The sequence below is a fragment of the Rattus norvegicus genome, chromosome 16 (assembly GCF_036323735.1).
Source record: "Rattus norvegicus strain BN/NHsdMcwi chromosome 16, GRCr8, whole genome shotgun sequence".
Lineage (NCBI taxonomy): Eukaryota > Metazoa > Chordata > Mammalia > Rodentia > Muridae > Rattus > Rattus norvegicus.
Window position 1 is genome coordinate 50,892,022 of NC_086034.1, and position 12,086 is coordinate 50,904,107.

General features: G+C 42.4%; 1 long non-coding RNA gene and 1 pseudogene across 2 annotated transcripts; both read left to right on the plus strand.

Annotated features, from left to right (window-relative positions):
- The first annotated feature begins 2,100 nt into the window (after positions 1-2,100).
- Positions 2,101-7,842, plus strand: LOC120097446 (uncharacterized). 2 transcript variants are annotated; one of them, XR_005494841.2, is made up of 4 exons: positions 2,101-2,621; positions 3,560-3,681; positions 3,761-5,153; positions 6,624-7,842. It is a non-coding gene; the product is annotated as an uncharacterized LOC120097446 (long non-coding RNA). The 2 variants fall into 2 exon arrangements; XR_005494842.2 differs by having other exon boundaries at positions 3,560-3,677.
- Positions 11,243-11,689, plus strand: Rps15a-ps8 (ribosomal protein S15a, pseudogene 8; annotated as a pseudogene).

Sequence of the window (12,086 nt, forward strand, 5' to 3'; positions counted from 1 at the left end):
GTATTTGTTTTCCGGAAAAACTGAAACCTGCATTTGCTTGCTTCCGTCGGGACCTGGTGAGAAGCCCTTGCAGTCAGGCAAGGACTAATTGTTCAACAGAGAACACTAGAGAAGCTCATTGTACTGGGATTCTATCCATATGTAATTTTCATTCCCAGAACCAAGTACTTTCATCTGTCCCCGTGTCTTCCAAAATCTCAATACCCTTGTTGATAAGGAGACACAGCTACAGATTGTCATTTCATTTTTGAGAGCCATTCAGACAGAAAGAATCACACTACAAGCTTAGCCCCAAAAACAGATTGAATTCATTAAAAAAAAAAAAAAGTACAAGCCAAACTGTTCATCTCTGGTACATGAGAAATTACCACTGTTGTTGTTAAAACCATATGCTCTAGGTAAGAGGACAGGCTTTGTGTTCCCTGTGACATTTGTGCTGAGGAATGTTAATGTGCTTAATGCTACTATGTGCTTAGCTGTAATTTGCAAATTTGAAAAGCAACCCAGAGTTCAAAAAATGAGTAAGGAAATAAAATCGTAGCCTGAGGTCTTTCTCCAACTGCGTCTGGATGTTAGAGCGCCAGTAAAGACCTACTATGATATTTGAGTATGCAGATTTAAGTTAAAAAAAAGATTTATGTATTTTATGTATGTGAGTACACTGTAACTGTCTTCAGACACACCAGAAGAGGGTATGGGATCCCCATTACAGATGGTTGTGAGCCACCATGTGGTTGCTGGGAATTGAACTCAGGACCTCTGGAAGAGCAGTCAGTGCTCTTAACCGCTGAGCCATCTCTCCAGCCCAGGTTTAACTTTTTAAAGCTTATTATTTGTTTATTTGTTTAGTATGTGTCTGTCAATGTATACTACACACGCACAAATGTGTGTGTGTGTGTGTGTGTGTGTGTGTGTGTGTGTGTGTGTGTGTGTGTGTCCTAGGAGGCCAGAAGAATGAATAACTGCTTAGTCATCTCTCTGACCTCCAAATTTAACATTCTTTTTTAGAAAATATCTGTTGGGGCCAGAGAGATGGCTCAGCAGTTAAAAGCATTGTCTGTTCTTCCAGAGGATCTGGGTTCAATTCCCAGCACCCACATGGCATCTCACAACCATCTCTAACTCCAAGATCTGACAACCTCCCACAGACATACAGGCAGGCAAAACACCAATGCACATAAAATAAAAATAAGTAAGTTATAGACTTTATTTTAATAAAAAAGAAAATATTTAATTTTCGTCTGTGTGAGTATCTACAAGGTGTGTGCCATATGTGTGTAGTGACCTGAGGCCAGAAAAGGGACTGGATCCCTTGGCTCTGCAGAAAACAAAACAAAAACAAAGTAAAACAAAACAAAAGGGTATCCCAGTAAGATTTACAAGTAGCATTCATCAGAGAAAATGGGAGCCCCAAGGGAGTAGAATGAGATACGGGAAGAGTTTAAAGAAAAAACCATTAAGTAATAATAATCCCATATCAATCCAAACTTGCAACAATGAAAGTGAAATCATCCTTAGGTAAGCAAAATGGTTATAATTTGTTGCTAACCGGCTCATCAGACTAGGAAGCTAAACCCAAGTAATCCCAGACATCATTGGCTCGTGAAAACATTTGAAACAGCTCCCTGGAATACTGAGCCAGTCAACTGCAAGCCTACTCCTGAAAGAGTTAAGGAGATCCAGTCACAAACTGGAACAAGAGTATCAATCAATTTTATTCATAATAGTAAAAATGGAAGAGCAGTCCAAATGTTCATCAATCAATGAGTGAGAGAAACAGTACACAGTACACCCATACAATGAGGCATTACTTATCAATAAGAAGAGATGGTATATTAAGACATGCTATACCATGAATGAACCTTGATAGATACTAGATATGGTTGTTTAATATGCGCTGAGATCCCAGGTTCAATCTGCAGCATTACAGACATTTCAATTCATATGAAATCTCAAAACCAGAGAGGTCTCTAGACCCAGAAGGTATTTGTATTCGTGGTTATCTAGGACTCGAGAGGACAAAGGATGGGAAGATGATAGATAAAGATGATGGATAAAGGCTTTCTTTGTGGGCGCATTAGTCGGCTTTATACTGCGGTATTGGTTGCTCTTCTGTGGCTAGCATAAAAGATTGTGACCAAAGCAACTTAAGTTCCAGAGGACTAGAGTCTGTGATAGTGAGGAAGCCATAACACAGCAGCAGGAACATGACCACATTTTATCTGCATACAGGAAGCACACAGGCAGAACAGGAAGTGGGGCGGGGCTATAGTCTCAAAGCCTGCCCCTAATGACGTATTTCCTCCAGCAAGCCTCCACTTCCTAGAGATTCCGTAACCTCCTGACAATAGTTCCACCAACTGATAACAAAGTATTCACGTACATGAGCCAAGGAATTCGTTTAACTGCCACAAATATCCGAGAGGCCAATTTCTGAAGGGAAAAGCCCAGAGTTTTAAACTTAGTCTCACACACACACAGCCCACAATGGGTTGGTCCTGTACTTTGAGCCTGTGGTAGCTTATGTGGCAGGAGTGTATTGAAAAGCAAGACTGTTCACACCTTGACAAGGAAGCCAAAGAGGCAAAGAGAAGAGCCCAGAATCCCACAAGGTTCCTAAGGTCATATCCCTAGTCTAAAAACCTCCTACCAAGCTCTACTTTTTAAAGGTTCTACCACTTCCCAATATTGCCATGCTGAGCCACACAAACCTTTGGAGGACATTTAAGATACAAGCTATAGAAGAGGCCAGTAAAGATTTCCCTAAAAATTTGAAGTCAGAAAGGTACCTCACTGGGAACGAGAGAGCCAGCTCCTGAAAGTTGTCCTTTGACTATGAATTGTGTTGGGGCACATGCACAGTACACACACACACACACACACACACACACACACACACACACACAAACTTTTTTTAAAAATTGACCATCTTCATGGCTATAATCCTGAATAAACAAAAGGTTCACCATGTTATTTAAAAGAGTTCATTTTATTCATGAACTGTTGTAAAAATTTATTGTAGATATCACGACAGTTTTTGCTTCTAAACACTTTGCAAAGTATTTCTTAAAAACTGTTTGTTGCTCAGGGTTCCAGAAGTGTATAATTTCTCCATGTGTCTTGTGTGTGTGTGTGTGTGTGTGTGTGTGTCTGTCTGTCTGTCTGTCTGTCTGTCTGTCTGTCTCTGTTTCTCTTTGCGTCTCTCTCAATCTCTTACTGTGTCAATCTTTTTCTGTCTCTGTCTCTCAACCTCTCTCTCTCTCTCTCTCTCTCTCTCTCTCTCTCTGTGTGTGTGTGTGTGTGTGTGTGTGTGTGTGCAGGCAGACATGTATATCAGTGTATTATTATGAATATAGGATCATATCTCCAATTTTTCTCAGTCTCAAGAGCCTACAGTTTATAAAGATCCTCCATACATAGAATGAAGATGCGGTGTGGAGACCCTCCCAAAGGGCTGTTGTACCACCCACCTCCCTGGCAAGAAACTTGGTGTGCAAATATCTCAGCTCTTGCCAAGGACGTGATCAAAGATGAGAAGAGTACAATGTTCTCTTCACAGAGAGAGCATCTCTGACCCTGGAATCGTCTTTCTGCCATTCGTGTCAGCCAAGAAAGCAATGCTGCTGGCTCGGAAGCCGTGAATTGAAGAAGGTTAGAGACATTCTACTGCATGGAGTGTGAGTGAGTATCCCTACAGAGAGCACATGCCCTGCACTGAGCCGTGGCTGGAAAGCAAACTGCTACCTTCTCTGATTCACAGCAAAGCTGCTCTGCTCATTCTGTTGGTTGTCTTCTCCATTGTGTGAGTCAGGATGAGAAGCCCTTCCTCTGACTACCGCTCCCAGTGCTCACCGATGACTAGGAGACTTTGCCTAAGAAGCCATGAAGAAGTGAAGAAGCAATTTGACAGGAAAAGGCTTAAGTTTTTTTTCTTTTTATTGATTCCAAGTAAATACAGGCTAAATGCCCTCAACTTAGGAAAAAAATCCTTGGTAACACAAATTTCAATATGTTAGCTCAACAACACTATCGAGAAATGCTATTGCTAGATCTCACAAGAAAAGTGTGTTAGTTAGGGTTTCTATTATGAAGAGGCACCATGACCATAGCAACTCTTACAAAGGAAAATATCTCACTGGGCTGGTTTACGGTTTCAGAAATTTAGCTCCTTATCCTCATGGCAAGAAGCGTGGTGGCGTGCAGACAGACATGGTGCTGGAAAGGGAACTGAGAGTTCTACATCTTGATCTGCAGGCAGAAGAGGGAGACTGTGTGTCACAGCAGGCTTAACTTGAGCATATGAGATGTCAAAGCCTGCTTCCACAGTGACACACTTCCTCCAACAAGGCCATCCTCCTAATAGTGCCACTCTCTACGGGCTAAGCATTCACACACATGAGTCTATGAGGGCCATTCTTATTCATACAAGCCCAAGAAGTAACAATCAAATGTTTGTGGCTGGAGACAAGGTTTATTCAACATCTGCAAGGAGGAAATGCCCTTCTCAGACCCCTTTGATTGCAATATATCTTTTCTGCACATTCCTAGAATCCCCCACAAATCACTCAACTGTGGGTGAGGTAATGAGTGTTCATTATCATATTAACACAATCTAGAAGCACCTGAGAGACAGGCCTCTGGGCATACTTATAGAGCACTGGTTCTCAACCTTCCTAATATTGGGAATTTAATATAGTTCTTCAGGTTGACGAGGCACATCTCCCCAACCATAAAATCATTCTCATTACTATTTCATAACTGTAATTCTACTTTTATGAGTTATAATGTAAATATTTGATATGCAGGATATCTGATATATGACCCCTATGAAAGAGTTGTTTGACCCCCAGGGGAGTCATGACCCACAGGCTGTGAACTGCTGATATAGATAAGATAATAAAGTTAATTATGTTAATTCTGTGTTAATTGTGGCAGGAAGTCCTGGACAGTGTGAATGGAGTGGAGAATCAGGAAAGCAGCTTGCTCCTGTTGCTCCCTCTCTGTCTCCTGACTTTGTATGATGGGACCAGCCGCTTCAAGCTCCGGCTGCCTTGGTTTCTCCACCACTGATGAACTACACTTTGAACTATGAGCAAAATAAACCTTTCTCTCTTAGGTTGTTCTTATTTCTATCACAGCAATAGGAAAAGAAGGTAAGACAGACAGTAGAACCAGGAGGCGGGTCATGGCTGTGATAAACTTATGTCCATCACATAGGTTGAGAACCACTGCTCTCTAGGTATGTCCAGAGGCCATTTTCATTCTGTGACAGAAGACAAGACTATGGAAAGGAGTTTGGACAGTGGGAGGCTGAGATTACGAGACTTTAGAGGTGAACAGGACTCTACTAGGAACTAGGCTAGGGACAATTCTTGTGATACTTTGATGAAGAATATGGCTTCATTCTGCCTGTGTTCTGAAATCCTTAGTGAAGATGGATTTAGAGATAATGGACTCATTTGTTTGACACAGAAAAATCTCAAGTTAGGGGAACATTCAGGTTGGGAAATTATCTGAGAAAGCAGATATAATTGCTGAGGAAATAAAAGCCACCAAATTGAACAGTCCTTGCTACACTGGGATGGTAGGAAAGGTGTCCTGGGGCAAACCTCTACCACAGGAGGTCCCTCTTCCGAAGATCCACACTCATTTAGGAAGGAAAGGGTTCCCTCAGCCACAAACGCAACAGCCTTAGAAAGTGTTTGCGCCCAGGGTTGCTCTTGTTAAGGTGTTTTATCACAGCAATGACAGGAAACAAAATCAAGGCAGGTGATAAAGAGACATGGATCTTGGAGATGCTCCAGGAATTCTCCTTATTCTCTGTTCTGTGACTTTAGGATGTTAAAAACATAGAGCCCGAGGACATAGCTCAGCCAGGAGAGTGCTTGTCAGGTAAACATGAGGACCTGAGTTTAAATCCCCAGAATCCATATCAAAATCATGTGTGTGGCACACATCTATCTATAACCACAGAACTAGAAGAGGCGTGGGCCAGAAACAAATGGATTCGGGCTAACCTCCGAAACTGAGCTCCAGGCTCAGCGAGAGTCCCTGTCTCAAATACAGGAAGGAGAGTGGTTGGATGTCAACCTCCATGGACATCTCTCTCTCTCTCTCTCTCTCTCTCTCTCTCTCTCTCTCTCTCTCTCTCTCTCTCTCACACACACACACACACACACACACACACATATTGAGGACATAATGATTGTGAGAACATCTTCCCTTTCTGATGGTTCAGCATATGCACATTTTGTTTCATGTACAAAGTTATTTTGTTAATTTAAAATTATCTCCAGGAGATCAGTATAAATTATTTACAAAACAGCAATTAACTTTGTGTTTAGACTTGTTTCCTATTCCCAATTATTATGGAGTTTATGTGAGATTCAAGAAAGAAAGAAAGAAAGAAAGAAAGAAAGAAAGAAAGAAAGAAAGAAAGAAAGAAAGAAAGGAGGGAGGGAAGGAAGGGAGGAAGGAAGGAAGGAAGGAAGGAAGGAAGAAAAGAGCTGGACTCCAAAGTTCTCCCAGGCCTTTTAGACAGAGAAAAGTCACACTGTAATAAGCTTGGTCTCCAGATTACTGTTACTGGTCAATATTATTTACTTTTCTATATCCATTTGCAGATTTGGTCTGTGGGTATAAAGCTAACTGAAGTAATCTCAAAGGTTCCAGAACACTTGGCAAGTTTCTTTCATCAAGAAAATCTAATGGTTCCTTTTCCATCATAAACAAACCAACAAAAGTGGACAAAGCTCAGCATCGCCACTAGTATCTGGCAAGTAGCCAGAGCGTTTGAGAGCACCAGGTATTCCCGTGGTGGAGTGTACTCTAAGGTACCAGCAGAAGGGAGGGTGCTTTTGAATATTTATTCTCATGCCTTAAAAGTCTCCAGGATTGCTGAAATTACATTCCCACATTGAAATCCTTGTTATTTGTTTATGGACAAAAAGGGCTTATCTAGTTGGAATCAAACGTAAAGCCATATGCAACTGATTTTCTGGTATTAATATTCTGTGAAATAGGGTGACATTAGAGAGGGATTAGCTCCCTCCGATGCACGATTTTACATAAATGAATGCCTGATCCTGTAGTTTCTCAGCAGAGCTTCGTAGCTGCAAATCACAAATCGGATCCCTTGCCCCTCTTCCTGTGTGCCCTAAACAAACAGTAACCTTGAATCACGATTTCATTATTGTAGACAGCAGAATTCCATCAGCTATGCAGAGCACCAACAATGTCAAAGTTATGAAGGAAGTCTAAAGCCAAATTCTCAGTTTACCCATTTCAGGCCAAAATCTACAAATCCAGCTTCTGAATACCCAAAACGTCATAAATATCCAGGGCCTTGGAGTCTTTTCTCATGCTCAAATGAAGAGCTACGTCTCGCTTTTTAGACTAAGTTGTGAACTGCACCTCATAAATAATGAGGTGTGTCACCGAAGGCCAAATAGTCATCTTTCCTTTAGTCTAAACAAAATGTCCTGGGAACGGACCTGGGAAGAAAGATACTTGAAGATGTGTGGAGAAGCTCAAGAATATATGTCTGCGCCTCTCCATAAATACACTTCTATCTACTGGTAACTATTGCGTAAGCTGTGTGTTATATCACACTGGAGGCTTTTTAAGAGGTGATTTTTCACACGCATGTAAGTTGAAAACAAGACATTTTCTGTACCCAATAAGTTACTAGCCTCTGAGACCTATAAAGGAAATTTTGAATTGACAATTTTCTTCAGGAAAGCTCTGAATGAAGAAGCCTGACAAGAAATAAGTGAATAATATTCTCTTCTGTGGAACTATTCAATAAATCCGGTTTCCCCACCTCTAACTAAGATGTATAGGTACAATAAAGATAAGTAGCATTGTCTCCTCCCAGACATATTTTACATAGACCCCGGCTACGCACCAGGTGCAGCCCAATTTCCACAATAAGTGGATTGATAAAGTCGAGCGTCTTAATGGTTGATTAGTTTATACTTGAAGAGTTAAAAGGAAGTTTTTATAACTGATTATTTATTTTCTGTCTGTTTGTTTTAGATGGGATCCTCTTCTATAGTCCAGATTGGCTTCAACCCTGGTGTCCCACTGCCTTAGCCTGATGAGGGTTGAGATTACAGCTGTGGGCCACCATATCTGGCAAGACATAATTTCATAAGAAAAATTGTCCTTTGAAAGCCAGGATCTGACCTGGGGTGGAAAGCAGGTCTATAAAAATGCACCCATTACATTGTGTTAGCACTCAACCACACCACAAACCCACAGTTAAATGAACGGATAATTCTGAAAAGATAAACCTATAAAAATAAATAAATGTACAGCTCTTACAGACCAAAATAAGACATGCTAAGGCTGGCAAAACTTTAATATTGGTCTATTTTATTTTATGTATGTGAAGGTTTTCTTCTCACACATGTATGTACTCCATACACGCCTGATGCTCACGGAGGACAGAAGAGGTGTTGGAGCCCCTTGAACTTGAGTGATGAATGACTGGAAGCCACCGTGTGGATGCTGGGAACTGAACTCAGGGCTCGATGAGGGCAGCAAGTACTTTTAATCCATGAGCCACCTCTTCGGCCTCCTGAAGAATTTTTTAACTGAAGTTGCTCACGAGTTCTTCCATCCCAAACACCAGCCGCCCAGCAAGACCACCTTAGCCCGTGAATCTTTGTGTATCAATGTCCCAGGCCTGTTCTAGAACTGGAGACCTAAAGAGGCTGAAAAACTTTGGCTATGAATGAACACCTTTACATATGAGTGACACCAAATGGTCTCAGCAGGTTATATTTTTATAAACATATGCACACACATCAAGATATATGTAACATAGTGATAGAAGAAGAGGCCATGAACTGGGGAAATGGGGGTGTCCAGGAAGAATTGGAGGGGGACAGGGGAGAGCAGAAATGATAAAGTGTACTTATTTATGAAACTCTCAAAATAGATGTTATTATGTTTTTTTAAAGGAGTGCTATCCCCTCACACTGAGATGAGAGCTTCTGTGTGTGTATGGTTGCTATGATCGGATCTAAGTCCTTACCCATGCTGGATGAGAATCCTAACACTGAGTTACATCTCTAGCGCTGTTCCTTTTTTTCTTTCTTTCTTTTTAAAAATTTTTATTTAATGTGTGAGTGCTCTGCTGGTTATACATCCACAGGCCAGAAGAGGGCATCAGATCCCCTTATAGATGGTTGTGAGCCATCATGTGGTTGCTGGGAACTCAGGACCTCTGGAACAGCAGCAGCTGCCCTCAACCACCAAGCCATCTCACCAGTCCCTGTTCTTTCGTTTTTCCTTCTTGAGACAGGCTCTCACTAAATTTCCCAGACTGGCCTCGAACACCTTGTAGGCAGGGCGAACAGCTTGTGATACTTTCTGGCACCTCCAGATCTCTTACGCTATCAACCTGTACGATTGTGACTCTGAAGAATGTTCACTAACGTGTGTCAACTTCTACTTCATCCAGGCTGAAAACCACGCAATAAGTGATTTGCTTCAACTGGCCCCCTCACTTACTTCCCTCCCAGTTCTTCACTCCTGAACCTGATATCCTGCCAACATCTCCCTGAAAGAAGTAACATTATCTTCTTCCCTGTGTACTAGAGTAACAGGCAGCTCTACTCCAAAGTGCAGACGTCAGCACACAGGGGCAGGGTGGGGGGTGCGTGGAGGGGTTGGGGGGTGTAGGAGACATGCATTGTGTTTTCTCCATCATTTGGGTAATGGATACATTGTCTTTAAATCACACACAGCTGTTATTTCCCACAGCCTGCACATAGAGGTCAGAAGACACCTTGCAGGGTTTGGCTCTCTCCATCCACCATGTGGGTCCCGGGGATTCGAACTCTGGAGGTCAGAGTTGGGAGTAAGTACCTTTAGCTGCCGAGCCATCTTGCTGGCTCTTAGCTGTGGTACACACTGTGTCACGTTTTAGTATGACGCAATTAAAGCTGCCCTTAACAGGGTTAGCTCCCTTTTCTTATCTAGTCACAACTGCTTCCCTACCATGGGGCACACATGGATCTGCTGGTTTTCTTAATCACTGCAGAGAGCTGAAGCTTCTAGATGTCAAGCCACCCATCACATCAAATTAAGCAATATTTGCAACAGAGCACAACTATGTGCCGACCGTTTGAGCGGAGGGACCCATGGCAGAACCAGAGACCTGAATGTCACCCAGAGGCTTCTCAGGATTGGCCCTCTCCACTACAAGTCTGGCCGTGGTCTCAGCTAATTAGAAAGCGCACTTTAACCTTAGAGCTGTTTTCCTTTCTTGCAAATCAACAGCTCTCGTCAGCAGGTTTTCCCAGCGGCCCCTCAAACACTCTGGCCAACCTTCAAGCACTATTATAACATGAATTATAATAAGCAACCAGTTTGAACTTGGAACTCCAGGCCCAATATTCAAATTACTTTTTCATAACAATGTGGAAAATCATATTTATGTCACAGTAGCTTTTGAAGTGACAGTGTAACCTGTGACTCTATGCAAATGAAACGCATGTGCATGGAAATCTTAGTTTCCGCCCTTAATTTAATTTTAACTGCAGGGAAACCGGTGTCTACCCAGAGGCTACTGTAAAAGCACTCTTCCCTAAAGTTGGTAGGTCCTCTTCCTGTCCATGCTTTTCAGAGTCCCTAATGGTTAGATGATAAAGGGGAAAAAAAAATCAGTCTCCTGGGCAGGCAGACAGAACTACAGAAAGCCAGTGCCGCTGTAATAGAAAATCTATCATTAACTGGGAAGTTTCCAGTGACTAGAGGCAAAGGAAGGAAAAAAACCAGCAAAAACCAGTGCAGAATCATTCCGGACTTCTTAAGAATAATTGGAACCAGAATTAGGAGTCATGGATGTGTGACAACTACATGGCCTTAAAGTAGCTGTTAAGTCACAGGACCATAAAGGTCAAAGGTAAGCTAGAAAAGGTTTAACTCAAATATCCTTAGGGAGCTCTGGTGCTTGGAGGCTAAAGGACCCTCTCAAGGTCGTTCAGTAGGCCTTGGACAAGGCATGGTTAGAACTGAGGCTCTAACATCTTCTTAGACTCCCTGCTTTGGAAACGAGACATGGGATGAAATCAGACAGTCTTAGTCTGTGTACGCAAATCCCAACTGTTTACTGGTTAGTGGCTACTCGGGATAGTGACATTTACTCTCCATCTGTCTGTGCTTTAACATCGAAATGCGCATGCTTTTTCTCATTGAAACCGTATCTTGTTCTTTCTGCCATCGTCTCCCGCCGTCACCATGGTGTGAATGAATGCTCTGGCAGATGCTCGCAAGAGCATCAGCAATGCTGAGAAGAGAGGCAAACGCCAGGTCCTCATCAGGCGGTGTTCCAAAGTCGTCGTTCCGTTCTTAACTGTGAGAATGAAGCATGGCTACCTTGGTGAATCCGAGATCATTGATGATCACAGAGCTGGGAAGATCATTGTGAACCTCATAGGAAGGTTGAACAAGTGTGGAGTTATTAGACCAGATTTGATGTTCAACTCAAAGAGCTAGAGAAGTGGCAGAACAATCTGCTCCCATCACGGCAGTTTGGTTTCATTGTGCTGACAACCTCAGCTGGCATCATGGACCATGAAGAGGCAAGATGAAAACATACAGGAGGGAAAATCCTGGGATTTCTTTTTTAGATGTAAAACATAAGTAAAAGACATCTGTGGACTATGAAAAAAAAAAACCAGTCTCTCACAGGTGATGGTGTCCACTGGGCATGTCTTGCCTGCTGATTGTATAGATACCCGCTGTTTGGAGTTAGGAACCAGCAATCAAGGCCGTTACGGAGAGCATCATCAATTTTATATCCGTCAATGGAATAATTTACGTTGCATAAATGTTTTCGGGGTAAGGATCGAGCTCAGGTGGTAGAGTGCTTGCTTTGTGTGCCTGAGTCTCAGGGCTCACTTCCTAGAACCAAAGGGGAAAACATCATGTAATGCCCAATAAGAAAGCAGTACACACCTACAATCCCACCACTTAGGAGCCTGAGACAGGAGGATGGTCATGAGCCATGCAGTCAAGCTACATTGTGAGTTACAGGTCAGCCTGGACTACTAAGAGAGAGCCTATCTCAAAAG